The 27,226-nt window shown below is 39.2% G+C and overlaps 1 protein-coding gene across 5 annotated transcripts in view; it reads right to left on the bottom strand.

Moving 5' to 3' along the window:
- cntn5 (contactin 5) overlaps positions 1 to 27,226 on the bottom strand; it is an 870,111-nt gene that overhangs the window by 687,265 nt on the left and 155,620 nt on the right. The window lies entirely within an intron of this gene.

Below are 27,226 nucleotides of genomic sequence, written 5' to 3'. Positions count from 1 at the left end.
TTCATACATGTTCTTGTTTCTATTGTGCCTTCTGATACAGCCTATATAGACTAATTTTGGTTCATGACTTCACATGATTTTGCTTGGTAGTGGCTGATAATGCTCATGTTACTACAAATCTAAACAGATTATGGGCAATACTGAATCTGTTTTGGGAACATGAGCTTTGAAATTTCGTAGTAAAACTGATTATTAATTCAACCACCTTACTTGTAGGTTAGTAGGAGCCATGATGTTATTAGAGATGTGATTTTTCACTAAATAGCTTTTTAAAAGAAACAACTAGTAATTTTCTTCTCACTGCAAGGAAGTCTTCTAAAGGTTTTCAGTGCCTACTTGATATTTGTACATATCTGTGCAAAATTAGCATTAAGTTGTTTCCTGCAGGAAACAGTCTTTTCTGTGTGGGAAGCAGCAATTTCTGCACAGAAAATAATATTCTACAAAAAGCTAGTTTTCAGTGCAAAAAAGTCAAACCCCACCCTGTTTCCTGTATTTCACCCATGACCACTGTGAAAGAGCCTGCTTTATGTAAATGTGTGTGTGTGTATGTGTGTGTGTACATTTGCATAGTATACATCCCAAACTACAAAGATTATTGTGATTTTTTGTATATTCTGACTATTTAAAAATATTTTCAAATATTCTTTCCATATGCTTTTGTACTTATTGGAAGGAGGGTTGGACCGCGAGATCTCTTCCAAGTCTATGATGCTATGATAATTAGTTGGCACCGCTTACTCTGTTTCCACATCAGTCTGAATATATGTGTTTTTTTTTAAAAGAAGGCACATCTCAAAACACATATTTAAATGTACTGCTCATCAAATATGACTTAAATGTATATTTCCCCTCAAAATACATCTTTCCATTATTGCAAAGATCCATAGCCCCTCAGAACACCTGAATGTCTTTGATATGCCAAAAATTGCATTGCAACATTCATAGATGTGTGATGTTTGAAAGACAGCTATACTGAGATCTGTCCAAAAGTAGTGAATTGGGTCATGTCATAAAGTAAAGAGCAAAATTCAAATTCTTCAAGCATCCATAAGCCAGGCATAGAGAGATAAGGGCCAAAATGTGTAAGAACATCAGGCAAGGTTGGTAGAAATCCAAAATCTAGCTTGGCCACCTTGCTGGTTACTCATTTCAATAAGGTTTTTCTGGCATGAATTATTCCAGAAATTCAGTTTATGGCAGGTTCTTGACATATTTTTAAAGACAGAAACCTGGCTGGGGGTTCCATGCAATGCTGTGTATTCTAAGAACTGTGCTTTCTTAACTTCTTAAGCTACTGTCTTTCAGTGTTGCTGTTCCTATTCTTTGCATAAAGTTAAGGTGAAAGAGAAGTAAACACTGGGATGTAATACACATGGATTGCAGATAGAAGATTTCCTTTTCCCAGTGTTCAAATTCAGAACACTCAGGACACCAAGGTGAAGTGATGGAAGACATTGTCCCTCATAAGCTTCACTTTTTATTGTCCCGTATTTGACTTTTATGAATACTTCATTTGGCCATAGAAGGCAAAATAGATTTCATTTAAGCTCATGAAGTGACATTTCCTTCTACAATCTAATTTCTCTCACCCAAATTCATCTAGTACTTCTCATATTTCCCCTTTATTCTCAGAGAACCTGAAAATAAAGCTTGTAAGACTTCAATTGTTGCTTGTAAATTCTACCTTCAGTTCTTACGGCCTTGCCAATTCAAACAAGTGATCTCTTATTTTTCATTGTGCAGATCAGGAACAATAAAATGAGAACACAATTTTTGGAGAAAAAAAAAGCCTCTTCCCCCAGATTCCAATGCAGTTAATGTATTTGGAGCTAATTGGCCTGCATAGTAGTTCTAACTATAGATGGCACATCTCAGAAAAGCTGGATTTATTCAGCTACAAAATATTCATAAAGAAGGAAGACTGTCTGTAAAATATCTGAGCATAAGAACTAAAAGCTCTGTAAATCTCATATTTAAGACACTATCATGAACTCACTAATAACTTATTCCTTTGTCAAGGAACGCATGGGTTCAGGTCATTCATTTTAACCACAGTAGGAGGAGCTGAGGTTAACCAGTTTATTTTATTCATTATGTATTCCTGTATTTTATATGCCTCCTTTTCCCCAAGTGGGAACCAAGGAAACCCACAGATAAAATGATCACAATAAGCAATTTTGCAAGCCACAGCTATGTATCTTGTCCTTCAAAGTGGCCTCAGAATGTGAAAATCTCAAACAACTGACCTGTAGATTCAGGCCAAGATTAGAAAAGGACTGCCCAGAGTTGTAAATCAACAGAGTATTAATAAATTTTGAAATGAAGGTACGTATCATTACAATCCTCAAAATGGGGAGGGGGAAAACATGGGCTGCTATATTGACGAACTGGTTCTAAGAGCCTTCATTTTGTCCAGCAGAAGTTATTCCTAAGTCTAATGGATCTTACTTGCCAATTCAAAACCATGTCATCACAACCACAGGTTGGTTTGTGCAACAGGAATATCACATAACAATATATAGTCGTTAGAAAAATCTATGTGCATCCATCCTAATGGGAGAAACTTTTGAGTTTAATTCATGGGTAACTAAGCTCAAAGGAAACAAGGAAACCTAGCAGACAGCCAAAGAGATTATCATCTCCATTAATGAAACAGGTTGTGATACTTAAATCCACCATTTTCCTCCTTTTCAAATTAGCAATTCTCAACTCAGAATCTAGGTGCATTACTATAATGTGCTCTATGTAAAGCTGCCTCCGAAGAATGCTCAGAAATTTCAGCTGGTCCAAACAGCTGCAGCCAGGTTGCTCACTGGGGCTGGCTAAAAGGAGGGGACAACCCCCATTGCAGTAGCTCCACTGGCTGCCAGTCTGTTTCTGGGCACAATTCAAAGTTCTGGTTATGACCTTTAAAGTCCTAGACGGTTCAGGTCCAGGGGCCGGGCTGTAGCGCAGGCTGGTGAAGCAGCCTGCTGCAATAAATCACTCTGACCATGAGGTCATGAGTTTGAGACCAGCCCGTGGCGGGGTGAGCACCCGTCCATTAAAAAATAAAAATTAGCCCCTGCTTGTTGCTGACCTAGCAACCCGCAAGATAGTTGGAAATAAAGTACCACTTATAAAGTGGGGAGGCAAATTTAACTAATTTATGGGGTTGGAATGAGGAAGTGCCATCACAGTGGATGATGAAGCAGCTGCTCCCCCCTGTGGCCAGAATCGAACATCCCCTCAGGAGAAGGTTAAAAATTGCCTCTGCGTCTGTCTCTGTCTCAGTTCTATGTGTATATGGGCATTGAATGTTTGCCCTATATTTATATAATGTGATCTGCCCTGAGTCCCCTTCAGGGTGAGAAGGGCGGAATATAAATACTGCAAATAAATAAATAAATAAATTTGGCTGACCACTTCCCCTTATATGAACTTGCCTGAGCCCTGAGATCTTCAGAGGCCCTTCTCTTGGTACCACCACCATGTCAAGCCTGGTTTGTGGGAACCAGAGAGCGGGCCTTTCTTCTCGGTGGCTTCCCCGCTCCCTGCTGTCCTTCCAGTGGCAGGCTAAAACCTTTTTATTCAGACAGGCATTTAAAGAAGAAGGTTTTAAAGAACATGTCAAGGGATGCTGTGATTTTATATGCTTTTACGGATTTAACCTGATTTGTTTTAATATTTATGATGTTTAATACTGTTTTAATATTTTTATGTTTGTATATTTTAATTTATATTGTAATGCTTTTAATTGTGAGCCACTTTGAGTGTCCATATAAAGAGAAAAAAGTAGGATATTAATAAAAATAATAATAATAATAATAATAATAATAATAATAATAATAATAATAATAGATTTAAAGCTGAACAAAATTTCCCTCCTCTCTTCATCAGAAAATTAGGTGGTGTTGGTGGAGCTGTATTTAACCAAGAATGTTTATGTTCTATTATTGCTGTTGTGTTCTTCAAGTTGATTTTGTCTTATGGTTTGTTGAAAATGGATTTGAAATTCCTCTCCTCTGAAGCTGAGTGTGTGTGACTTCCCCAAGGTCACTCTTTTTCCATGGCTGAGCAGAGATAATTTGCACCCTGGTCTCCTGGCCTTCTAGCCTACATAGCCCACTATACTACACTATTTTTTAGAATGTACATATAGGCAACCCAACATTTTTTGCTTTTAAGGTATTTGAGTCTGTTGTATTTAACTGTAATTGCAAAGATGGTGTAGTTTTTTCTATAACTCCTTTTTTTACATAAAAATGAAGTTGTGTGTTCAATGACGTCCTGTAATACTATGAAAAGAGAAAATTTATGTCTCTGAGATTTGTGGCACATGATGATGGTCAAATGTCTTGGTGTAGTAAGTCTCTACATCAGTGATCTTGTTTCAAAGTAAGTGGCAAATGGGTTTCTGCCAAGCACACAGCTTGAAGTTTTAAAGTTTTAAAAAAGAAATCTTCTTCTCAAATAACACACTTGTCATTCTATCAAGTATCAGTTGCCTTCAGTCAGATGTCACCAGCTGATAATGAAGCAAATTAAGCAGTGATTTATTTTAATTTTATGTTAATTGATATTTAAAATGTATAGGCATCTTTCCATAGTCTGTCCCATTAAAATAATCTGGTAGGAGATGATGAACCATTCTTTGTAGACCTTGGAGGACTCATGACCATCAGAAAGGCTATACTGGGCTAGAGGTTCAACTACTGAGAAGTAGTCTAAATAAATCAGAGTATAGAACCAAGAATTGTACAAACTCACAATTTCTCATGCAGTTACCTCCCTCCTTCCCATTTTTTCTGTCTGAACACATGTACATACTGACATTGTAAAAAGTAAATATGAGCTAGCCAAGTGGTAGTCTGACAACACTACTGTAATGGCTTGGGGAAATCATTGCACTTTCTCCACTTGCCACTTTCTATCTGTGATGGCTAGTGGTTTCCCTGTGCGAGGTGTGTGAATCCACTCTAAGTGTAAGTCTACACACCCAGTATAGCCACAGAGAGTCCTAAGTAGAAATTATTTGGACGAGGCTCAGAAATGGCAAACTTGCTGCAATGTCATTTTGGCATCTACAAAACCAGCTGAAAATTCCAGAACATCATTGACAGAAATGACACAAAGTTGGTTTCACCAACATGGTACTCACCAACAGTATGATGATAGCCAAGATTTTAGGGTGAATCTGGGGTTTCCAACATGCTGAGCCAATTTAGAGGAACTGGTTTGGTTCATCACTTTGGATAGCACTTTCAAGTAGACTAAAGCCCACATTAGTGGGGCTAATGCCTCTGATGTTAATGGCTAGAACTATCCAAGGTTCTGAATCTATTTTGAGTGTTTATTTAAAGTAGATTAAAACCTGGTGTTATTCACTACCTCACTGACATTAGAGTCACCAGTTGATAAGGTTTTCAACAAAGAATTGTGTAATTCTAGGCATCATACTATAAAAAGGAGGGTTTTTTTGAAGATTTTATCCCCCTGAGGAATGCTGTGGCACACTGAGAAACAATTTTCCATCCTAAGGAATAAAACAGAGCACTATTTTTAAACAACAATGTAAAACCAACTTTTATTTTTAGCCTTTTTAGCATGACATTCAAAAGTCCATCTCTTCTCAACTAAAGGTAAACAAGAGAAGCATCCATTTGACATTTCATTTCCAATCAGTTTTATGAAAAGCCAAATGTCTGATTTTAAATAAAAAAATATCATAATATATGTCCCAAGAATATTTTCATATCTTGAAATGCCACATCTGCACCCACAGTTCTGCCTCAGCCTGATTAACAGTCTCAGAAAGTTGTGATGTTTAAAAATTCCATATATTACCAGAATAAACTTTGTTCTCAGGTCTCTCAAGTTGGATGTGAAAACTACATTACTTGATATCACATTTTGGGCTGCATAAAAAGAATATAGTGTCTAGATCAAGGGAAGGCATGGTGCCTCTATTCAGCTATGGTCGGAATGCACCTGGAATACTGCGTTCAATTCTGGGTCTTACAATTTAAAAGAGATATTGACAAGCTAGAAGGTGTCCAGAGGAGGGTGACTAAAATGATCAAAGGTCTGGAGACCATGCCCTATGAGGAGTGTCTTAAAGAACTGGTCATGTTTAGCCTGCAGAGGAGAAGGCTGAGAGGAGACATGATAAACATGTATAAATATATACATATATATACATATATATGGTTTCTCATGTTATATCAAATATATAGTTATTAGAAAAAGCTATGGATTTAGTTTTGTAATACACACACACAGAGAGAGACACAATAGGTCCTTGCATATGGGGTTTTGTTCCAGAACCCTATGTGAACACCAATATCCATGAATGCATAGGAATAGCAAAATGGTGTCTCAGATATAAAATGGCAAAATAAGGTGTTGTGTTTTCTGTAATATTTTCAAGATGTATGTGCAGAATTCATGGATATAGAAGGCCAACTGTAGTGTGTGTGTGGCACAAAGTGAGGAAACCTATTCCATGATGGAAATATTACATGTGCATACAGTGGAACCTTGACTTAAGAACATCCCAGCTTAAGAACATTTTGAGTTAAGAGCTGTCACTTGGCTCAGGTTTTGCTTTGACACACGAGCAGCATATTGAGTTAAGAGTTAGCACCGGAGGGAGCACTGGTGCTAGAGGAGATGACTTTAGCGCTTCATGGGAGCAGCCTCCATGCCCCATGCCTCCATGATTCATGGGTTGTGTTCTTGGCGCTTTGTTATTGTGCTTTGAGGAACTTTGGGTTAGTTGACTTTGTGTGGTTTTTATTCCTGTATGTTCGGCTTCATGAAGAGAGAAAGGGGGAGAGAACAAGAGAGGGAGGGAGTCTGGAATGAGTACAGGATGAAGAAGATTATGCTTCTGCCTCTTCACTTTGAGCTTTGTGCTTCCTTGCCACAACATTGTGCTTCTTTCATTGTGCCACAACTTTGTATTTTTACCATTTTAAAGTTGATCTTTTTAAAAATTGTTCCATGTTAATGTGCATGTATACATTATTTGTGATTTATAAAGTACATTTTCTTGTTTTAAAACACAAAACAAACAAATTTGGGGAGGGGGCACGGGGGCAATGGAATGGATTAATAGAATTTCAGTGCATTTCAGTAGAGAAAACACTTTGAGATAAGAGCAATTTAACTTAAGAGCTTGGTCAGGGAATGAATGAAACTCTTAACTCAAGGTATCACTGTATTTCTATGTTTTCCATTGCCTGAAAGCTGTCAGAATTTGAGATGGTGTCCTTCTATATACCAGTAGGCAGAAGAGGGAATAGGAAACCATGGAGAAATGATTGGAGAGAGAGAAAATTAACATGAGCTTTCAAATGAAGAGCCTCTTTTTTGTTCTAACAAGCTTTTCATGTTTCACAATCAGATAAGATGCAATGTCGTTCCACACTGGAATACATGTGCCTATTTAATTTGGCTTTTCCAAATGGTTGAAAATATCATTTATTCATATTTGATTTTAAAAAATTCACCTTTCTTCATGAACAGAAATTGGGTGGGGGATATTTTGGGGTTTTTTTTTAAACAGGGATTTATCCATTCTTAAAATAATGTTCTCATGTGTTACTTCAATGGTAGCAGAGTAAATATTAGCATAGTGGTAAGTTTTGAAACTCAATTATTGTGTTACAAGAAAAAAAATTAGAAGTAAAACAAAAAGTTAAGGGTCAAAGTAAGGGAAAGAGGTCATTTTGCATGGACAATGTAGATTAAATAGCAACAAAATGATGTCTGTGTCTAGAGTTACAGCAATTGCCAAACAACAAGTCTTTCAGGAGAAGTAACACTCATTTTATGGAAAATCTAGTTCAATTTAAAACTCACACAGAAACACACACACTGGAGCCCTTATTAACCTCTGTGTAGGTTTCAAGTTGACAATGATAAGACATTCAAGATAAGGGTAAATAGTCAAGTGCAGATAATATTCAGAAAGCAAAAATGTCATTGTAGGTCTCAAAGGTTAGTCATTTTGAAAGGATGTGTGGAAAGATCAGCTACTTAATTACCCCCTGAAAGCTACTAATGAAGAGTGGTGATGGTCCCATTCTTCCCAAGAAAAAGCACATTTCACACTGTCTCATACAAATCTGAGGAAAAGAATGCAATAATTAGTACAACTCCCTAGATGCACAATTCTGTACTCCAACAGTCTTAGGGCCCTTCTACACAGGCAGTATATACCAGGATCTGATTCCAGGTTTTCTACTTCAAACTGGATTATATGAGTCTCCACTGCCAGATAATGTGGAATAAACAGAAAACCTGGGATAAGATCCTCGGATATAGATCCTGTCTGGAAGGGCCCTTAGCTCTGTTTATACATATAATTTAAATATAGCATTGTCACCGGATTTCTTTTTGAACTCTATGACCCTCTTTTCTGAAATACTTTCTGCCCATTTACTGAAGAAGTTTGCTGTGTTTGCTCAGTTGTTAAAAGCAAAGCAAAGTGAATGAAGTTCTTACCAATTGCTATTACTATTATAGCTTACTTCAGGTCAAATATTCTAAACGTTTGTCTTAGTAGCATAGATGCATAGAAATGGAAGAAACTACACAGGCCATCTAGTCCAACCCCCTGTCATGCCAGAATAGCACATTCAAAGCACCCACCGATTGATGGCCATCTGGCCTCTGTTTCAAATTCTCCAGAGAAGGAGCTTCCACCACGCTCTGAGGCAGAGAGTTCTATTGTTGAACAACCCTTACAGTCAGTAAGTTCATCCTAATGTTCAGGTGGAATCTCCTCCTCTGTAATTTTAACTCATTACAGAAAACAAACCTACCCCTCTTCCTTATGACATCCTTTCAAATGTCTTGTTTCAATCAAAATAGATGATCTGCTGAGATCCTGCATTGCCAGATATAGTTATGACAACAGAGTTTCCTTGAAATAGCTTCATTTTCCATTTTGATCTCTGGACACCACCATTTAAGAAGGGTATTATTGACAAGCTGAAACTTATCTAGAGAAGAGTGATCGATATGGAAATAAAGTCTGGAAACCAAGTCCTATGAGGAACAGATTAGGAAACTAGATATGTTTAGCTTGGAGAAGAGATGGGTGACATAATAGTTATATTTAAATATTGGAAAGCATTTCACATTGAAGTGGGAGAAAGCTGTTTTCTGCTGCTTCAGAGACTAAGGCATGGAGCAAAGGATTCCAGCTGTAGGAAAATAGATTACATCTAAACATTAAGAAAAACTTCTTGACAGTAAGACAATAAAATACACTGCCTCAGAGTGTGGTAGACTTTCTTTTTCTGGTGTTTTTTGAGATTGGAGGTAGATGGCCATCTGTTGGGAATGCTATGACTGTGCATTCCTTCATGGCAGAGGGTTGAACTGGATGGACCTTGTGGTCTTTTCTAATGTTATGATCCCATGATTCCTGCAAACCCATCTTAGGGACCAGGTAGCCACACCAACTTAAGTACTCATCCATCTTGCTCCCACTTGCAGAGCATGGTGTGGACAGCAATGTCCTGTTGCAACTGCTTTTTGAAATGTGACTCAATGGTAGGATTAATCATCATTCAGTGCCTCCTCCCCAGTGCTTCAGAACATCCTCAGTTCATGAGGTTTCCTGGCTTCAAAGGCAGGCGGGGGAAGCATTTGTAGCAAAGGTAATGGTGCCATAACATAAATGTGAATTGCAATATTTACAACAATGTTAAGTCCGGCTTACAACATCATAAATATCAAAATGGATGCCAGTAGGCACATTTGTTGCAACAAGTAAGTGTTGAAAGCACATGTAAGAATAGTTAGCTAATGACAAGAAGCCACATTTGGAAAGAAGAGAGGATGGAACAAGTGTGCATATGACCATTTCATGTGTTTTAATACTATTCTGCATTTAATAATTGGTCCTTGAATAAATATGTTCCAAGCAACTGAACTCATCATGCTTGCGGGTTTGGCGAACACCTAAAAGGAAATAAATTTTGCAGGCAGGTGCTGTGCAATTAATAAGAACAATTAAATATCATTCAAATTCTTTTCCCCTTTGAGTATTTAGATACTATCGGTCTTTAATAGTAATTGTTTGGTTTTGGAAAGAATTGCAACTGTGTACAAAAAGGAAAGAGTATATAACACAATGCACTAAAAAAAAAAGCTCCACTCATAGCCAATAAATCATAAGACAGATTGTTTCCCAAGGCTAGCTTGCAAATATACGATAGATGGATTTCTACCTGTAAGTGTCTGTATTTTTTTCTGTAAGCAACTTAATTATCTAATTTGAAGTTTTCCCTGCCAGAAAGCCACCTGAGGTTAAAACTTGTTTTGCAAATTTCCCTGAGGGATAAGACCTGGTACATATCCTAGAGTAACAGTTGCATAAGATAGGCTATTTATCTTCACTTTTACTATCTGAGCCACAGTGTATAATTGTTTTGAGCACATTCTATCAAACCTATAAAGGAACTGTCATTGTATCATATATTCTACTAAGACCATGAGCCAACAAGCGATCATTTCAATGGACACATGAAGTTGTGGTCAAGCACAGGATTTGGTTCTTATGCTTGAATGCCAGGGGAGCACTATATGCAGAAACCTAATGCATTCCAATGAATGCCTTCACACTAAACCATGCATAAAATTTTGCTACTAACATTATTCAATGCTAGTATCTGGGCCAAATACTATAATATGTACCCACGAAAAAGAAAGAACTGAGATACACATGATTAGAAGGGAGGGCAACATTTAGTAAACTGTTTACACTTTACACTCTGTATGAACTAAGGCTGAAACATGTTGAACAATCTCTTCTCCCTCCTCCTCTTCCTGCCTCTGTGTTAGAGCCATTGTTGTTGTTGTTGTTGTTGTTGTTGTTGTTGTTGTTGTTGTTGTTGTTGTTGTTATATCTTTCCCTCACCCCCATTCCTAGAATTGGAAGACATGAAGATAGTAGTGCACACACTGGTAACCTCAAGGTTGGACTTTTGCAACACACTCTACATTGGGATACCCTTGTACTAGTTGGGAAACTCCAGCTGGTTCAAAATACGGTGTCCAAACTGATTACGAGAACATTGAGGAGTGAGCATATTACACCTATCCTAAAGTCACTTCACTGGCTGTCAATCTCTGGGCAAAATACACAGTGTTGGTTTTGACCTTTAACTTCCTACATGGTTTGAGTCCAGGTTACCTAAAGGATCACCTTCTCCCATACAATCTGCCAGGAATGCTGAGGTCCTTTCGGGACGGGGGGGGGGCAGTTACTCCAACTAGCCAAAACTGACTAGCAACCACCACCTAGATTACCTTTTCGGCCGCTCCATGACTGTTGGAACAACCAGCCAGACAGTTTTAATGGTGAATTTTAAACTCCACTGTATGTCTGGTTTTTGTTTTGTGTATTTTGATACATATTTTATGGTGGTATATATTAATATGTGTATTTTACAATGTGTTTTAAAACGATTATGTGTTGTTTATGTTTTAGTAATGCTATAACCCGCCTTGGGCCATAAGGAGAGGCGGGCAAGAAATAAAACTATTATCATTATTATAATTCATCCCCAAAGTGGCGAGGAAGTGTGCTAAGAAGCTTCCTCACCCTTGATGGAGAGTTAAGAGGGGTTTGGTACCTTTTTCACATGTTTGGTGCCTTTTCCCTATGTGATTGGGGAAAGGCAAACGTGGCAATGTACATTGCTGCCCTTTCCCTCATCTGATCAGGACAGGGACAGGGTGCCAAAATGCCTTGTCCCATTCTCCCATCTGATGGGGGAAGGAGGGTAAGGGAGCCAAATGTTGCGGGTGCCACAAGATGCCCTGCACACCTGCCGTTTTGCTGGCTATTGCCAGTGAAATGAAACAAAATGGAGGGAGGAGGGTTAGTGTGAAGAGGTCCTTTACTTATATGCTAAAAGAAAATAAGGGGCTACTGGTCTAACTTCTCTGGCAAGGGGGTTCCAAAATCTGTGGCAAAACCTGATAGTGCTTTTACAGTGACCATATAATGCAGTTTGAAGCTGACTGAAGGCCGCTGTGGTCACAAAATGCACATAGTCAATAGTGCTGCAATGCACATCAAGAGTAATAAAGCACTTTTTAAAAAGTCATAGGAAAGTCCAAGTTTGTCCTGATATGCTCTGCAGCTGATCCCTTTGTATCCCAAAACAATAGTGAAATCGGCTCCACAAATTATGGAGTGCATTATAGATACTTGCTTCTGCTGAAGTATAGTAAATAATCTAGAACAGGGGCTGTCAAAAAGTACTACAAGGACATGGCTGGCAGTAGACGGCTAACTGACCCCCTTGGTGGGGTAAATTTATTGTCTCTGCACCAGTCACTTTCCCTTTTTTCACCCTGTCTACCACTGATGTACAACTCTTCAGGGAATTGGTTGGGGGGGACCTGCAAAGTTGAGTCCAGGTTCTGGTTCAATGCCAATCTAATCACTCTGCAGGAAAATTGGTTCCTTTTGAACTAGTTCCAAACTTGATTATAGTATCAATTTGTAAGTGTACTGAGAATGCCCTCTCCCATGTTCCCACAAGATGTACCTATGAAGGTGGTGAGACAGAGAGAAGAGACTTGTTTACAGTGTTTCTGGCTAGCCATCTCATCCAATGAAAGAATTCCCTGACCCACTTGCCTCCCATTTATTTCCAAAGGGAAATCCTCAAGGATTTTTTTCTTTTCTCTACAATTTTCCCAAATAACCTATGGTTACATTTTGATAAATTGACCTTTATTATAAAAATTTCTTTTGTGTGTACCACAAGAACTAATTTGTTCCCTTTTTCCGCACTAATCTTAGGACCTCAACGCATGAAGGTCCCTGATCCGGGCGACAGTGGGGGGATTTGTCATGGATTGTAGTGAACTCAGCATAGGGCACCCGTCACCCCATGCCTTGCATAGTTCGGATAGCCCCTCACCTTTTCTCATGACAGAGAAGCTTTGTCACCAGACTTCTCCCTGTTGTTTTCAATGCAACATGGGAAGCTTGCACCTCTCTTCAGGCATGGAGCCCCACCAGAAGTAGATCAATGTCATATGATGGGATCAGGCAGGCTCAGTGTCTGAATAGAGGTGCAGTCATCGTAGGATGGGCAGTTTTGCCCATTTGATGAGGTCATTAGTCAATCCCTGCTGAGCAGGCAATGCAAAATAAACAATAACTATGCAACACATTTCCTGCAAAATAATAAATAATAACACTTTCTTCATTTCCATTTGTTTTTCTCCAGAAGAGGAATTCAAGGTAGCTTACAAAAATTAATACAGATGGATAATAATATACAGGTCAAAAACATTAAAATGTTGCAGATAAAATGCAATGAAACTATCTGTAGCCTTTAAACCACTTAAATACAGCCATTAAAATAATAAAATCAATAGAGCAACACCCTATTTAAAGCTTTATAGTCATGGACTTGCAGCCACTACAAGGTGAACCAAGCTCCTGAATTCCTATCTGATCGCAGAGCAAACAGCCGAAGCCTGCATTGATCAAATAGAGGCCTTGTAACAATGCTAGAAAAAACTGCAATTTAAGGAAGGGATCTGCAGTTTTTGGATGGATACTTATATAAAACAGAGGTTCATTGCTTCATCAAACGACAAATACCAGAAGTCCATAGGTATTTGCCATGACATTTAAACTGAAATCATATTGGGCTATGGCTGCAGGAAGACAAAATAAGAACATTATCCCCAAACAAAAATTCTCTCAGATGAAATTTTCCATTAGACCCCAAACATTTAGAAATGCAGTTCAGGGGCTTCCTAGGTGCTTAAATAACCCAAAGGTGGGAGATGTTGAGGCCTGGTCTGAGGAGGAGGAGGATCCTTTGGTGGTGGGGCCTTGAGCTCCTGAATTGGAGACTGAATGTGAGCCCACCACTCCTGTAGTGCCTCAGGGAGAAAGCAGCTCTTCTGTGGATGATGGGATTTGCCTCACAGACAGATCTGCTTTTAGTGAGAATGTTTCCCATGTTTCCCATGAAACTCTGCCAGAGGCTCTTCCTGGTTCTCAGAAAGAGGCAAGGGAGGTGGAAGATGCTGGGTTGTTGACTTCATTTCGGGTGAAAAGGTATCACATAAGTGACTGGGCTGCAACAGGAAAACCCCTCTGATCTTGGAAGCTAAGCAGGGTTAACTCTAGTGCAGTGGTTCTCAACCTGTAGGTCCATGGGTGTTTTGGCCTACAACTCCTAGAAATCCCAGCCAGTTTACCAGCTGTTAGGATTTCTGGGAGCTGAAGGCCAAGACATTTGGGGATTCACAGGTTGAGAACCACTGCTCTAGTGAATGCTTCATTAAAAAACCAATAATGAACACATCTCAGAGGAAGGAAATTGTAAAACCACTTCTGTGTATTCCTAAGAAAACCCTATAAAATTTGTGAAGTTACCAAAAGTCATAATGCAACTTCGTGGTATATACACACACAAACCTAAATCATGAAGGAATTAATGAATTTATTTATTACGGTCTCAGACATTAAAACATTAAAACCATTGGGTTCTGAAACATTAACCTCAGAGGTTCAACACATTAAAAGCAGAAAGTCCAAGATATACAACCTACATACATCCTGAATCATACTTCTATTATAGGCTAGCGTGAAAGTAATCCCAGCGAGGGAAGAAGTGGGCATTGGGATAAGGGAGTCACCCACTCCTTCCATCCCCAAGGACATTATGCTTCAGATCCTGATGCCTCCTGCAACTACATTCTTCCTTCTTCCAAAAGAAATATAGGCCTGAAGCATAGCATCAGAGGCGGTTCAACCACCAGGCCAACTAGGCAGTTGCCTGTGGCGCCATCTTGTTGGGGGTGCCATCGAGACAACTCCTGTCTCCTGTGGCCTGCCTCCGCAAGGTATTGAACTGCTTTTTCTGTTGATTTGTTGTAAAACATGATGTTTTAGTGCTTAATTTGTAAAATCTTAATGTAATTTGATGTTTAATAGGCTTTTCCTTAATCCCTTCTTATTATCAAACATTTTCACTTATCCAATGCTTTTATTTTTCAGTGATTGGTTTTTTTTTTGGGGGGGGGGCGCCAAAATTCTGTTCGCCTACACTTGAAAAATACCTAGGGCCGGCTCTGCATAGCATGAAACTTTGCCTGAAACTTACCTCAAAAGGCAGCTGACTCATTGCAATTGTTATTTCCATACCATGAGCACTTCAGAATGTACTGCAATGTGCAAGTATTCCATTGAACATGTCTCAGTGTAGAAAACTGCTTCCCAAGGGTGGAAAGTTTTAACATTATTGTATAGTTAGAAACTACAACACAATCTCTCTCACACACGCACTCACACACACACACTCACATTACAGGGACAAGCTAAAAACAGCCTGATCATGAATGTCAGAGAAGTTTATTTGCCTTAGTTACGCTGATATCCACCTCCTACTCTGCTAGGAGTAACAATAAACACTAGCTACTTTAGAAACATGAATTCTTCCAAGGTGTCCCATGGGAACAGCCCCTCAAGATTTCTTGACTGCTTTTAAATGTTTAGATTTGTACTTGTGTGTTCTGTGTAACAATTATTGAACTTCTCTGCAATCTTTACCTATTGCCTTACCATCACACCCTGACATTTCAGGTAAGTTGCTGTATTGCTTTTTTTTTATCATGCAGGAGCATGAATTATTGATTGGAAGATTCTGCTTCAAAACAGGGGAACTGTGGCCTTGGTACAGATGCAAGTGACTAATAAAGGAAAGGGGAAATGAAAATTCTTTATGTGGCTTTAAAAGTTATACCATAAAGGCTTATCATAGCTTGTAGTGAGGTTAACATTTGGAGCATAAGACAACCTCAATTGCATTTCACAAACTTTTCAGTCTACTTAGCAATTTCCAAATTGTCATTCAGATTCAACCCATCTATTTGTATAAATATGAACATTTCTTCAAATATCTTCACTTGACAGTTGCCTCCATTGAAACAACAGTTGAAAACTACAATATGGGGGGTGTGGGGAGAGAAGCCCTAGGATGTCACTTGAAGAATGGCCATGAATGGGCTGCTTTTTTGCAGTTTTGAAGAAGCAATTCAGTCATATGAGTTATCTAGTTTAAAGGAGTATTGTCATATGATTAAGCAGAGAGTATTGGAAAATGTGTCATGTTTCGCTTTCTCCTACATTCTTTTTCAAAGAAAAAAAAATCCAAACTTCCTTTTCTGATATAAAGACATCAGCAATTTTGGGAGATGCTGTGAAAAATGAACTGAAATGTAATCCTTCCTCAGGAGCACCAAATTCAATACATTTAGATTTTCTCAGGAAGGACAACATTTTATTGTACCTTTGCATTAAAGATGAGTATCTTATTAGAGAAAAATAAATGGCTATTATCTCCAATATTTATTTATTTATAACTGTTCTGTTCTTTCCAGCCTAAAAGTAAAGAAATTTGCAAATTTGAAAGGTTCTTATGAAAGAGTGAACTGAAATGGAGAGCCCTCATCTGTCTACTATGAATTCAAGCTGAGATATAGTCCCCTCCCATCAGCCGACCTACAAGAGTCCCCTGAAGGTAGGTTTTTCAGTGTGGTTAATGTACTCTGATAAAGATCATGAAAAGTGAAGATACCTATGTGACTACTGTTTCTGTATCTAAAAAAATTGTGAAGCTGGCTGTCAGGATGAACTTACCAATTTATTTATGTAAGCAATGTTAGTAGGAAGTGAAAACTCATTCTGGACTGACACATTGGCTGATGTCCTGCTAATAACATATAGCTGACTAAGTTATGTTAGACTTGTTGTTGCTGCTGTTGCTGTTGTTGTTGTTGTTGTTGTTGTTGTTGTTGTTGTTGTTGTTGTTGTGTGCTTTTCAGACATTTCTGATTTTTGGGGACTCTATCACAGGGTTTTCATGGCAAGAATTGTTCAGTTAGAGTTTGCCTTCCTCTGACAGTGTGAGTTTTCTCCCACTGGGTTTTCATGGTCATGCAAGGATTCAAATCCTACTTTCCAGAATCACCATCCAACACTCAAACCACTACATCATACTGGAAACAAATTATTCATTATAGTGAAATGCATTTACAGCAGTGGAAGCAAAGTTGTGAAATTTACATTATGTTTTCACATTGTATATTGCAGTTTCACATTTTTGGTGTGCATTGTGAACTGAGGTTTCACATTGCACATTGTGCTTTCAAACTATGCAGGCTGACCAGGTTGACCAGATGTCAAGACCATGGGAAGATGCATATCCTCTAAGGCCTTTTACAGTGATAGGAGCACACACATGGTGTATTAAAACAGGGTTTCTGATCATGAATTGGTTTCCTCTGAGAAGATGCTTGAGGAAACTAACAAATACTGTTAGTAACATATATCTAAATCATTAATAAACATCATTAATAAACATAAAAGAGGTTTAACCCTCATACACTCAGATGGGACATTTTAGTCCTTCAGAGTTGCACATTGTTCCTATATCCACAGGGAAAAAAAGGCTTAAAAGGCTAACTTTATGATATTGCCACCAGGTTAGCTGCAAAAAAAAGTCATCAGATTTCAGTCACTTGATATATACTTTTAAGTAACTGATATGTCTTCATATCTTTTCTAAAATGAGCAAGGGTGAGAATGGATCACAGTTCTGAAAGGAGAGTAGTCGAGAAGAAACACAGAAGGAAGTATTCTCTAAAAGGTTCAAGTAGGCCTACACTAATAATAATTACCAAATATTTTATTGCAGTTATAGTTACAAACATTTATCATTTCCTTACCCAACTCTGTCATGATATCTTGAAAGCCAGAAGTGGCATTGAGGGAAAATGACGGAAGTGTAGCAAGGTTCTGCTGATGATTGTGGTACAACAGGATCATGTTTCCAGCTACTACCCACAAGTAATGTGATGAGGAGTTGGGACAAGGATCCTACTTCTGATTGTTGCACCACTGCTTTGCTTAGTATCAATGTAGACTTCTAAGCTAGGTCAAGAGAGTGTATTTTCAAACATGGCAATGGTGATACTAAACAGTTACAAATGCACAGGTTGGCCTTACACATGTGTTACTGATCAATAGGTTTCCAGTCATTATGGCTTAAAAGTTTCTCCTGAGAATCTGAACATTTAGATACATTCTTAGCAAGCCAGGTGGTGTCTTGGGTAATCTCAGTGCTAATCACTTATACTTTCAAAGGTTAAAACCACAAGCCTGTACTGAGCAAAGAATGCACAAAGAGTACTTACACACGAGAAAGTGATATGGTCAGAAAGTAGCCTGGTACATTCATCTCTACACAGAATTGGGAATCTTTTGTCTTCAGGGTTTGTGAGTTTTTTAAATATTTATTTTTGAAGGAACACAACAAATAAAGCAGCAAATAGCAGCACTTGAAAACTTCATTGCATAAAGACTAATGGCCATCTCAGGTCAGCTTACAGTGGAGTCCGTGTCTGATGAGGTAGAACACAGTTAATATTTCAAAAAAGAGCAAGCACTTGCTAAGCTGCCCATTTACTTAGAATTGCTGACCTGAGACCTGGTTTCATGAGATGTTTCACTTTACTTCAAGCTAATCCCAGACTGATCCATGCAGTGGAATTCTATGCTCTCCTGACATGAGTAAAAAGAAAGGAAGAACAATGTCCCAGGCATCCTCATCATGCCCCCTTTGTGTCTAACGGCTAATGGAGAATATGAACTAAGAAAAACCTTGTCTCATGGGATAATTCTTTGGTAATCTAAGCAGCCAGCATAATTCCTAGGCACAGCAAGACCACAATATACTTGGGGGATATAGTCCCAGGTGGACTTCAGTCAGTGGATGCTGCAAATAACTGGAATGTATTAGCATGCAGTTGTCCTTCTACATTTGCAGTTTTGACATTTCTGAATTTATTATTCACATATTTGATTAAAATGTTCTCTCTAGGAATCTCTAGATCCTCCATTGTCATTCCGTGGCCAGCTTCCCACAAAAGTCAACATTAGAGTCATGCTGGAAGACCTAGAAATTCCTAGAAAAGGGGTTTTATCAGGTTGAAAAAAAGTGATTTCTTTATTCTTTCCCCCCCCCCCCCACTTCCATGGGGATCCTGTGCCCCTGCCTACAGTAAATGTGAAGGGCTAATGATAAATGGCTTTTTATTCTGGAATATCATGAATTTATGATAGGAGGCCTAAAGATTCCAAGGAGTGCCCTCTTTATGCATTTGCTAGTTCCTACAGTATAATTCTACTTTTAACGTCCTGGGGAAAAGTAGCATAGAAACACACTGAAGGACCTAGCAATTGCCCTGAGAGACACTTTTTTCCAGCAGTGAAGTGATTGTAGCCATGGGACTGCAGGTATGGGTTCTGTGGTTACAGGGATCTTACTGTATTGCTATCTTTCAAGTGATTTCTTTCCATTTTCTCTGTTTCTTTTACTCTTCACATCATCATGCATTTTATTGAAAGGGAGTAGTTTGGATTCCTACTGAGTTTAGACAGTGATACATATGAAGTAATGATCCCAGAAATGGTTTGCTGGAACAAATGGTATATATGCTAATCATATGTAAATACCTGACACTAGGTAAAATAGAGGCATAGGGAATGGAAGAGAAAGAGGATCTCTATTGAATGAATTCATGTAGCCCGAAGGTACTGTATTAATGCCTCCTCACAATTTACTTGTATTCTACAGAATGTTATGGGGTCATAAAAAGTAATAGAAGGTCTTTCACAAATGTTTAGGCACTATTATGTGTCATTTATCCCACTCCTGGGATTCTCAATATAATTCTGAATGTACATGCTGTGAGTTTCTATACTTCAGTTACTCTTGAAAGGATAGGTTGAATGGGAAAACACTCTGTATAGATGTTTATTTAACTGTCTCTGCTTCCAGAAATCCCACTTCAGCCATGAATTCACTTACTGGGGTGGGGGACCTCAATGTGAAATATCTCATTGCATTTTAGGGGAAGAACAGGGGAGAACAACAAGGGGCCAAGATGAAATAATTCCCTTCTAAATAAGAATTCAGCCCCAAATGAAATGTTCTTTCAGGCCCAAATTTCTAGCACTAAAGGGTATACAAAACTGAAAATCATCTGTACTTACAACTCGTCCATTTGCTGATTTATTTATTTTTTTTGCATTCCCTTCGTAACTTTGCTTCCCCATTCTCTTGGTGCTCAATCTGTATTTCTGAAGTGGAAAGCATGGCTGCAGGCTACAGATCTGTTCCTGACAGTCCAACACCTCAAAACACTTTTGCTAAATCATAACAAAAATGTTTTAAACTAAAACTGTTCCTTGTTTTCATCATATTTCACCTCATCAGACAGGCAAAAATATGCCAGTTTCATGCCTCTTTAAGGACAGAGCCCATCAACTCCCATCATACAACGTTGATCTACTTCCATCAGGGCTCCGTACCTAAGGGGTTGGGACAAGGGAGACGGTGGGTGATGTGGGGCGTGGAGTGATGGGGTCACCATGTCTGCCATCAGATCCCATCGGATTTGCCATGATATGTGGCAAATTGAGGACTTAATGTGATAACGTTAAGGGGAGGGGGAAGGTGTACCCAGATGCTGTTTTTATATTTTTATGTTTTAATATCTTAATGTTAATGGTTTTAAATTATATTTATATGTTGATTGTTTCTATTGATTTTTGTTATGTTTTATTTGCTTTGTATAATGTGGCATTGCATTTTTGTCTAAATATATGTTGTACGCCGCTCTGAGTCCCCTGCGGGGTGAGAAGAGCGGGATAGAAATGAAGTAAATAAATAAATAAATAAACGTCCTTGGACCTAAAATAGCTCAGGGAAATTTCCCATGGACCCAAAGAGGCACTGAGTAGCTTTCAGATGTTTTTTAAATATAAAAAAGGTTTTAAAATATCCAGGATGTGAGGGATGTGGTCCTTCAAGTTTATTGGGGAGAACCAGCTTATGTCCACACTACACTACGCAGGAGCTTAGATGGAGCTCCTTAGCCAGCTAAGGACAGTGGCAATGGCAGGTCAGGCAAGACCAGTGAAGGAAAAGGCTGAAATTGACAGTGTTCATCTGTACAGTGGCTTGGCCCAAATTGAAACTAACCCTGCTTGTCCAGTCTGCCCCAAAGCTCCAGGATACTCCAGAGTTTTCTGCAAACTCTGGAGTATCCCCTGGTTTTATCAAAATGGGACAAATAATAAGACTTTATTTCTATTCTGCCTTGTCTCCCTTAGGGGACTCAGATGGGGTGTAGTAAAATAAAACCTGCAACACTCCCCAGAAGCTGCTGTGCAACGTGGGGAGAGCTAGTGGTCCATCTATGAGTATACTCAGTCAGTGCAGTTTGAAACCACATTAACTACCATGAATCAAATGATATGGAATCATGGGAACTGTAACCTTACATGTTCTTTAGTATTCTCTGCCAAATAGTCCTGGAGCTTCACTAAACAACAGCTCTCGTGATTCTGTTGCATTGAGTCTTGGCAGTGTGGTATTGTACAGCATTAATTCTACAGTGTAGATGCTCCCAGAAATTGGGCCAGAACCCTCAATGCAATGATATAGGGAGCACCAGCCCCTCTGATGTGAAACCTACTCCTTTTTCATCTCTAATTTAGGCATAATTCTCCCCCCCCCCCCCCATAGCAAGGCAGCCCATTAGTAAACTTACCATGGAAAAAGCTTTTCTGTAATAATTACTACAATCATCATTATTACATTCAACTGAAGGTTAATCCCTCTGGTATTAATTTAGCTTCAGCATAAGCAGATACATTGTTCATATTCATCTTGCTGCATTTAGCATATTAGAAAAGATTAAGGTCTGTCAGAACAAAAATAAAGATATTTCAAACCGGTACAGTGGGGATGTTATACATTCAGCTTGACTAAACTATGCTTTTGTCCATCACACAGCAGCGAGCATCATCTCACGGTTTTCCTGTAATGAAGGAGATAAGTCATGCAAAGAAACCTTCCTCCTCAATGCCTAGTCTTGTTTATAGCTTGTTTTGTTTCCCTGAATCTTTCTTTAGGTACCCGACAAAAATTAGTTCTTCGTTTTCTATGGAAATGACGTCAGGACATGTTTCAGCTAAAACCTCGCTATCTAGAAAGCAGGTGTGTGTGCATGTACATGTATGTGTGTGTGTGTGTGTGTGTGTGTAGCTTGTAAAGCATATTAAATTTCTTTAAAAAGTGATCAAGTTAATTAACCATAAGCAATTTCTCAGATTTAATTAAGATCACTCCAAAGCTTTTGAGAGATCATTATTGCTATTAATAAGGACCTCGCTACACCCACTCAAACCCAAAACAAATTAATTGAGTTCATCGATTCAGCATTTCTGCACAGAACCATGTTTTGTCTACTTGCTGTTCAAAATGCAGCATTTTCTATGAATTTAGGAACCTATCAGCCATCTGATAGATTTATGGAAAAAAATGATGGTGAGAACTGTAATCCCAGTCACAACAGACTTGGTTTCCAGGAGAAGGGGAAAGGTGATGGTGATGGTTGATGGGGGGATTAGAATACTGTCCTATGTATTAAGGGCTACTTCAGTACTTGCAATACTAATGTCTATACAGTCAAATTCCATCCACCAGCATTCTGTACCCCAGGTTTGTAGAAATAGAAAAGGCATTAACATTAGGAACAAAGCAGTCAGACAGGATTCCTAAAATTGCTCAAGAAAGGCTGAACATAGGGCTGGCCCTAGATAATTTTCAAGTGTAAGCAAACAGTATTTTGCCACCCCCCCCCCAACCAATCACTGAAAAATAAAAGGTATAAGGTAAAGGTGAATAGAATAGATAAAAGAGTTACCTTACAAATTCTGACTGAAGCTTCTCCTCCCATAATATATATAGTATGTGATGAGATAGATATATAGCATCACATATATATTTTTGACATGATGCAAACGAAATGTATGTATCTATCTACCTCATTGCCCTAACATTGCCCTCATTGCCCACACACCCCTTGAACAAAGATGAAGTGGAGGAGAACACCTAGAAGCCAAGGTGTTGCCTGTAGCCCAAGCACCCAGCAAAGAGATGCGGGGAAGGGGGCAGTAATGGGGTGAGGAAAGCAGAGGTGGGGGTAGGAGGACATGAGCAAGGAAATGGGAAAGGCTCCTTTGAAAATGGGTGGGGCTGTGGGTGTGGGCTTCCCTCTGCCCTAAAGTGAAGATGCAGTGGCAAAAAAGCAGCAAAGAAAGCATGCAGCATTTTTCCTCCTCCTCCTCCTCCTCCTCTCATTTCTTCCTCTATTTTCCAAGCAATTGCAACGAGTAATCACTTCTTATATACTGGCCCAGTGCCCTCTCCATAGAATCATAGAATAGTAGAGTTGGAAGAGACCTCATGGGCCATCCAGTCCAACCCCCTGCCAAGAAGCAGGAAATCGCATTCAAAGCACCCCCGACAGATGGCCATCCAGCCTCTGTTTAAAAGCCTCCAAAGAAGGAACCTCCACCACAGTCCGGGGCAGAGAGTTCCACTGCCGAACAGCCCTCACGGTGAGGAAGTTCTTCCTGATGTTCAGGTGGAATCTCCTTTCCTCTCCTCGCTTCATGGGTAGTCATTTTTTTTCAGGGCTTGGGGGAGGCAGAGTTTGGGGGCAAAAAAAGGGGGAAGGGGGTTAAAAATGGGTGCTGGTGGAAACTGGGATGGGGTTGTAGAGGTAGGGGAAGGGAGGGGAGAGAGGGAAAGAGGAGAGGAAAGAAAGAGAACGAGCAATACGTGGGTCTGAAGAGGCACTGCACAGATGGAAAGAGAGAGGCAGAGAGACATAGGCAGGAGCACAAGCACCGGAGCAGCACAAAAAAAGAGGGAGGGAAAGAGTGAGAGGGAGCTGAGCCTCTGTGTGTGTGTCTCCCTTCCCGGGGGGGGGGGAGCCAGGAAGGGAAGGGGGCGGAGCCACCTGAATGATAGACAGCCAGTGGCTGCCCGTCATTCAGGCAGCACCTCCCCCTTCCCTTCCAGGCTGAGGCAAGAAGGAGGTGCCCTCGCAACCCTCCCTGGGTGCCCTTAGCAGAATTGTGCCACATGCAAATGCCTACATGGCTTATAGCTTGAGTCGGCCCTGAGCATAGTCTGTAACCACAGGATGCTGGCTGTCTATGGAGAGGGAGGATCAAAAACAAAGGCATAGTGAACCTTGGAAAGCGAGACAGTCTCAGCCAAGCAAACCCTGTGATAAGTTTACCTTTCAGTCACCATAAGTCAGACACAATTTGAAGGCATGCAACAACAAAAAAGGATACTGGAATTGAATATTTTGCACAGAAACATCCACATATTGCCCCATTTTACTACAAGTAAATGACTTGAAGGCACACAACAACAACAACAGGTACCATAATGGAATATTCTGCCCAAGAGCACCCTGCACACTGCTGCATTTTACTACACAGGATGCTGCTATACCAAAAGGGGTTTAGACTCGGTACAACATTTACACAACTCCCATCAGTGTGTATGTTTAAAGGAGTTCTAAGAAAAGCTAACAGACATGTCTGGGCAAAAGCCAGCATCTGCAGTGCAAGATATCTGGCCTGTTCTACCCCTTCCCTTCATGCAGAATGCTATAAATGATGGAATGAACTCATTCTCAAGTTTAACATCTTGCTTCGAGAACCACCTTGCCAAACTTCCTTTCCCCCAGTGCTGGAACCAGGAATTTCTGTTATTATCTTTTACTTGCCTAATCATCTGTACTCCTTCTCAGGGGATAATGCTTGCAGTAGACAATAGAGCCTCACACTGTCTCTGCATGGGTAAAATATTTCAATACTTGTGATACAGTTATTGAGCTGATTAGTTCAGTCTTTTTGATGAGCCTATCCCCTTGTGAATTAATTTACTTCTACTGATCTGTTCAGTTTCCCTTTGAGAATACCGTAGTTCCAGTCATTATTCCGTAAAGTTAACACAATCTTCAAATCAGTCTAGTAACTCCCAATGAGGGATCTCCAAAGACAAATGAATGGATCAAGGATGATTATGCACAGCAACCTTATACAAATTTGCTCATGAGTAAGAAACACAGTGGGATGCATTTTTGAGTGAATGTATGTGGTGAGGCTATCTTGGACTGTATTCCTGTGTATTTACTTGTTAGATAACACTATTAAACTTTATGAAATTTACCTTTGATCTTTTCCTGTATGACAGAAAGGAGTTGAACTGGATGGCACCTGGGGGTTTTGTTGTTGTTGTTGTTGTTGTTACTACTACAACAAAGGATGGCCATCTGTTGGAGTGCCTTGATTGTGCATTTACTGCATGGCAGAGGGGGTTGGACTGGATGGCCCCTGGGGTCTTTCACTGAAATACTGCTAAGTTTATGTTGGTTAAAATTGCTCTTCATTTTAAATATTGTACTGTTCTACAAACAAGATATGTGCAGTGTGCATGGGAATTTATTCATTTTTATTCATTTTTTCAATTAGTTTACACAAACACTCTCCATCCATCTGTCACTGGTCCAGCCTGTCTGTCAAATTTTAAATGTGGCCCCTGTGTTCAGAAGTTTGCCCATGCCTGATATTTCTACATTATACATAATATAATATAATATAATATAATATAATATAATATAATATAATATAATATAATATAATATAATATAATAATTCTTGGGGCTCCACTAGAAACTTTTGCTTCAGAAAGGGTTCTGAAGCTAAAAAAGTTTTAGAACCTCTGCTTTAGAGAAACATGTAATCATTTGAAACTCTATGCCCCACACTTTCAAGTGGTAAGAGTTTCATTCATGAGTAGTTCATGGTTGCAAAGATATAGTAATTTAAATTCAGACCCATCACTCATTGAAAAATATATAATACCCAGTAAAGCAGAAAATTACCTAGTAAAAGAGGCATAACAAGGGGGACTACAGGTGGATTTAATTCAATCAAGGAAGCCAAAGCTGTCCTGAGTTTTGCAAGACCTAAGGAGGGCAATTGATGACCAGGATTCTTAGAGGTCTCTCATTCATAGGATCACAATTGCGCTATGCTGACTTCATGTTAAATAATAATAATGACAGGAAATTTTATATTTGCATGTTTACCTTTTATCCAAAACCTTGACTGTTTTGGATAATTTGTGGATGAATCAAGAACTAATTTCTCTATTTGTGGATGAATCAAGAACTAATTTCAATGTAGATCTTTGCCAATAACTTCCAAGGTCAAAGAAAGAAACTCATCTTGCCCAGAAGCTTGGACAAGGGTTATTCCTTCCGTGCCTGTGCTGTGCCATGTCTATTGACTGGAGGAATAGCTAAAGAGCATAACAAGCTACCGTGCAGACCAAAGCCTGATTAAATAGTGCCACCAGCATTTCTTGCTCTCTAGAGCATGTGATAAAGCTGAGATCTGATAAAGCCTTGTTGTCTTGCATGACAAGACAATGCAATGTCGACCATCCCAGATATGAAGTTGTCAGGATGTCAAAGTTGTCATTCTGGGGGTTGATTTTATTTTGCTTTTAACAATGAGAAAGGGGAAAACAATCATGTTGATTGGGAATATATTGTTGTTTCTTTTCAAACTCCCAATCCATAGCAATGATTGGAATAGAAATATATTTAGAGGGGGAAAGTGCAGAATGAAATTTAAATTACATGTGAAGCTGATTGGTCCTTGCTGTTTAAAAATTGTATAGTAATAACAAAAGCTCAGAAAATTACTTCTAAAAAGTAATTATTCAAAGTTACAGTTCTAAGCCTTCAGCCTACTGGCAAAGTGTGAACTCAGTGCTACTACCAGTCAACAAACCCACCAGCTCCCCCTGCCTGGAATATACATATTCATTTGTTCACATTTCACCAATTTACTAAGATATTTCTGAACATATTTTTATGTTTGTTATTTGCAGTTTTAAAATGCATGCATGGTTTGTGCACATTTTATTAACTTCTATGAAACCACATGACTTCATCACAAAGGGATAAAATTGGCAGCATGTGCCGGTTTAGCCCAGGTCAGCCACGGAGCCTGCTAGCTCCCATCAAACGACACTGATGGGGCTCAGTGAGTGAATTAGAGTGGAGCCGGTGCATGCCGCCATCACAGCAACACAGGGGGCTTCCTGTGTTGCCATAGGAATCGATGGGGAAGCCACATGATCAACGCATCGCCCCATGGAATTACCCTTTACTGGAAGTAGAAAACAAAAAATTGGGGCAACAACCCTATCATTTTCTTCCCCACTTATCCTACACA

This window comes from Anolis carolinensis, chromosome 3 (genome assembly GCF_035594765.1).
Source record: "Anolis carolinensis isolate JA03-04 chromosome 3, rAnoCar3.1.pri, whole genome shotgun sequence".
In the NCBI taxonomy this organism is placed as follows: domain Eukaryota; kingdom Metazoa; phylum Chordata; class Lepidosauria; order Squamata; family Dactyloidae; genus Anolis; species Anolis carolinensis.
The sequence above is the reverse complement of the archived record's forward strand: the minus strand, read 5'-3'. Positions and strand labels throughout refer to the sequence as shown.